We start from the raw sequence: 5293 nt of genomic DNA, 5'->3' as shown, positions 1-5293 counted from the left end.
AGATAGTAGAAGCCTAATAACACGGAGAAAACAGAAACTTGCTTTGACTGGTGCCTCCCTGCAGCCAAAACTTCTTCAGAGGACTCATACAGTCATACATCTTCAGAACATGAGACTTAAGAGTTAAGAGTGAAAAGGTCACTGTCGGGAACTCTAGCGACAACAATGTCCAATAGAAAGGGCAAACGCTCATTGCACTAAAATAGTTACGCATGCTACATTCCGTCGTTTCGCGGGGCACATTGTACACGAAAGACTCTGCTTTCTGCTAAAAGAAATACAGTACATCCTGACATGACATCATATCCTGCACTTGCGTGAATCTAACCCTGCCAACGGTGAAAGAAAAACGCACGGAGCACGCTATTTCTACAGGCAAAAGTGCTAAGCAAGAGACAAATGCGTGATAAGAGATTAAATGAACAAAGTTAGAATGGAGCTATCTAGGGTTTAGACTAGAGTGGATGGGGAGGGGGGAGCAGGCAAGGGCGTCGGAAAGACATTACTCCCGGTTCAAATGGGACCTTTAGTCCCGGTTTGAGACACAAACCGGTACGAAAGGGTGCGATGCCCATTAGTACCGGTTCGTGGCACGAACCGGTACGGTTCGTGCCACGAACCGGTACTAATGATTCAATTTTCAAATCCTCCCCCCCCCCTGTGTATCGCCTTTTCAGTTTTGTAAAAAGCAAAAGAAAATGATAAAAACTTCAAAAGTTGAAATCCTTCGAGATGTAGTTATGTTACCACATCTACTAGTTAGGAAAATTTTAATACTTAAATTTGGACATGTTTTGCAAAAAGTGCAGGGAAAACGTAAAACGGCTATAACTTTTGCATACGATGTCAGAAAAAACGTATAATATATCAAAATGTTCAGCACGAATATCCGCATCCGATTTTGATGGCCTACGGCCGGTTTGCAAATTTTTAGAATCCTCAAATTCTAAAAGGAAAAAAAGTTATGCTCAAATTTCAGTTTTTTTTGAATTTTTGTTAAATCTGGTCAAACTATGGTCAAACTACTTATTCAAGAAGTATTAGTGTTACTAAATAATTATTCAAGAATATTAGTGTTACTAAATAATTATTTCAGTTTTTTAAATTTTGGTCAAATCTGATCAAACTGTGGTCAAACTGTGGTCAAACAATGGTCAAACTACTTATTCAAGAAATATTAGTGTTACTGAATAATTATTTCGGTTTTTTGAATTTTGGTCAAATCTGGTCAAACTATGGTCAAACTGTGGTCAAACTATGGTCAAACTACTTATTCAAGAAATATTAGTGTTACTAAATAATTATTGTTTTTTAGAACAATAGTTTCAAACTCAAACAGTGAAATGTGTGACTTCATGCTCAAGCTAAATTCCTGAGGGTTAATAGGATTGACATCTTACTATTGTCAGGAAAACAACAAGTGCAGACTTTGAAACGAGGGAGAATAGAACCCGGAAGTTAAGTGTGCTCAGGCTGGAGTAGTGAGAGGATGGGTGACCGTCCGGGAAGTTAGACGATTTGGAATGATGAGGGGTGATTAGATATTAGAGGTTAAATTGAGCAGTGATGAGGGGTGATTATAGATTAGAGGTTAAAAAAATTTAAAAATTTGAAAATAAAAAAATCAAAAAAAATTTCAAACAAAAAATCATAAAATTTCCTTTAGTACCGGTTGGTGTTACCAACCGGGACTAAAGGTGGACCTCCAGGAAGCGGCCACGTGGAGGGCCTTTAGTCCCGGTTCGTATAAGAACCGGGACTAAAGGGGGAGGCTTTAGTAACAACCCTTTAGTCCCGGTTCCAGAACCGGGACTAAAGGCCCTTATGAACTGGGACTAAAGGCCCTTTATCTACTAGTGACTGCTATCTAGTTATTAGTAGCGTGGTTCCATTAAGCTCGCTACTGCTAGTTAGCAGTAGCGCATGTTTTTAAACTGCGCTGCTGCTAAGATTATGTGTATAACGTTTTCCCTAGTAGTGATGTAGGGGATTTTTGGCATGCGGGGAAGCTCTTGCACTAGCGTGAGACTTGTATTACTTGATCTTTATATAACTTATGATTGCAAGTTGGTGGTACAAGATATTTCTGAAGGCACACTGGGAAGGTATAGATCCATCATTAGAGAGATTCAAACATTGTCTTGATCCTTTATTTCTTATGAGTTTGCTTTAAGAAAATAAGTTGTAATTTTGAAACTCAAAACTTAGCTAAGTTTTCTCTATCTTTGGATATGGGGCGCCATCTGTGACTTGATACCCCTATCATGTAATAGTTCCCGTAAAAATCCTTGATCAATAAAGCTTATCAACTTGCCCTGAAAAGGTGAAATAAATCGAGTTGGAATCGGTGCTCAAAATATCCGCTAATAAAAAGGTTGTAGTTTCATTCATGAAAGTAGGAGTAGGAATTTTCAAGTAGATAATCCAACTAAATTTTCTCATGTCCTTAGATATTGGAAGACATGTTTGGCTCTTGGAGCCTCATGACATTGTAACAATTCCTATGAACCTCATTGGGCAATTAAAACAATCGTTCTACCCCTAAAAAATTACCCACTAATAACAAGTTTGTAGACAATGGACTTTGGAATTACTTCTCATGAATTGCTAAATGTCGTGCCTACCAAATAGCCCATGGAGTCACCAACACTTCCAAAAAGAGTTCATTGTGTAGGAAATTACATAATTCAAAGAACAACCACTTAGCATCTGGAGTTTCATCGCCAAATAGAGGAAGAGTGATGTCATCCTCACGAAGCACCCACACACTTGCCAAATTGCAATCGAGGAGAGCATGTCACTCATTGTGGATCAGGCACACAACTGAAGGGGGTATGTTCTTGCAGACTTTTTCCTCGCCGGTCGGTAGCGAGCCAAACGCCATGCAAAAAATGCAACGTTTGGAGGCATCTTTACCTTCCGGAGTCTCTTCCAGCTAATTTCTTACTTCTCAAGATTCAATGCTTCCATTGCTCCCTGAGGCCACCCCTCTCATCTTAGCTTTGTTTCGACAACCATACGACATGTTGAACGGATAGTCAAACACTGAGTCTTCTCATACTGACATGCCCAAGAGTCGCCTTGTGGAATATGACTTACTGGAATTTGCCGCACCGCTTCTATATTCATGGATAAGATATGCTACTGAGCTTGGACATCCCATGTCCTAGGCACCGAACATATGAAATCAGAGACCAGCTTAGACGGGCTAACACAGAAATGGACCAAATGGAGCACATCATGCGATCCCTCAGGAGCCTGTTTTCATTCCAAGTTCAGGCGAACAAAATTGGGGTCGCACTTTGCCATTGTCATGTTTCCTGTTTTGTTTTTTAACGCAATATGTCAAGTTCCTTATAGGGGTTGCGTGATATGCAAGTGTCCATCGTTCCATGCTCATGCATGTTTGTCTCAGTTTCAGTTGGCTTTGAATCACCTCTGAAATAACTTCATTGGCAAAACTAATTCACACTGAAGTACACTTGGAAGTGCATCAGGCAATTGCACTGAAAATGGCCCGAATTCATATTCAACTTCACTGAAAATGGCCGATTTCAAATAGCTATATTCAGCTTGATTTTTTCCTACGAGAACCTGTTGCCCAAAGCTAAAATAAGAATGGCCTAGTCTATCATCCCTGGGCTGGGCTGGGCCGGGCCGGTGTTATAACCTGAAGAAGGAAATATTGAGGTTGGAAAAAAATGGTTTACGGCGGGACCTCCTAGGCGGCGCCTTAAGCGCCGGCTAGGGGAGCTAGTGCGAACGTGCCCGCAAACTGGGATGGCCCAGGTCCCCTCGTTTGCTCGCCCACGACGCCTCATTCGCTCGAGCACGGTTGACCGATCGACAAATGACCAGTTGGCCGGTCAACCATTAACTTTTGAAAAAATTAACAAAAAATTCAGAAAGAATCATAAAAATTCGTGAATTGAAAAATGCTCATTAATTAAAGTTCACAGACTTAAAAAAAGTTCACATATTTCGAAAAAAGTTCATTAAATTTAAAAAACAAAATTCACAAAATCGAGAAAATTTCATCGATTTTGGGAAAAAGTTAATCGATTTTGAAAAAAAATCAATTTCAAGGGAAAGTTCATTGATTTTGAAACGAAATTAAAAAAATTGTAAAAATGTTCATCAATTCAAAAAAAGTTGCTCAATTTTGGAAAAAAGTTCATGAATTTCAAAAAAAGTTCACAAATTTGAAAAAGAAATTATGCATTTAGGAAAAAAAGAAAAGAAAAAGGAAAAAATGAACAAACCATTTCGAGAAAATAACCGAACAGGACCGTTCCAAGAAATAAGAAAAAGAAAAGGAAAAAGCTCTAAGTAAATACAAAAAGGTGAGGCGGCCGGGTGGTTAGTGGAACATGTACATGGAAGCAAGATTGGCGGTTCGAACCAAGCCCTCCGCGCAGTTTTTGGTCTTCTAAAACAGAAAAAGAAGAGAGCTGGAAGAAACACGGCGCGCATTGAGGCGCAGCCGCGGGAGATCATGTGCATCCTTCTTCCTCGACGTCACCAGCCGCTGCAGACTTGTCCTCACCGACGTAATATCCCCAAGCCCTACCTTGTCATGTCCTCTCCCCCTCCACCTCTTTCTCCCTACCCTCCGTCTTTCTCTTCTGAAATTTCTTCCAAGTTCTTTTGCACTTCCGGCACCCCAGCCCAATCAAGCTTCCTCCATGAACCCATCAAACTTATCACGAGTCTCCCACATCTTCTCATAGCCAAACAACCTGGGAATCCAACCCGAACGCCCCGTAGGCCAACTCCAACAGGTGACCCCATTTGGTTTGACTCTGTCCATTTACGTTGAAACTGACAAATGGGACGACCCAACGCGCCGGAGCAAGACCAAATCTTGTCCACATCGTGTCCGTCTTGACCCAAATCTAGATCAAATATGGACCGGATTTGCGTCAAACCGGACAATGGACGGACACACACGTGGCTTCTCGTCGTCCGCCCAGTCCTACATGGAGGCCCCCCAACCACTTCCCACCACCTACAATTACGCCGCACGCGTGGGACAAGCCCGCCTATCAGCCAGTGAACGACCACCCAAGCGTCTTTTTTAATAATGGAGCCGGGAACCGGTCGTCCACATCCTCGTCCCCACGGCATCTTCCCGCTTTCACACTCGTCCTGCCCCCCTTGAACCCTAACCAACCCTATACCACGCCGTCGGGCGGCCATGGCCAAGCCGGGGAAGCACGACACTGAGGCATCATCTTCTTTAGGCCCGCGCACCGCCACTGTCTTCACCATCGCTCGGCGCGCCGCTGGGACA

The sequence above is a fragment of the Triticum urartu genome, chromosome 7 (genome assembly GCF_003073215.2).
Source record: "Triticum urartu cultivar G1812 chromosome 7, Tu2.1, whole genome shotgun sequence".
Taxonomy (NCBI): domain Eukaryota; kingdom Viridiplantae; phylum Streptophyta; class Magnoliopsida; order Poales; family Poaceae; genus Triticum; species Triticum urartu.
This window is presented reverse-complemented; position numbering follows the sequence as displayed.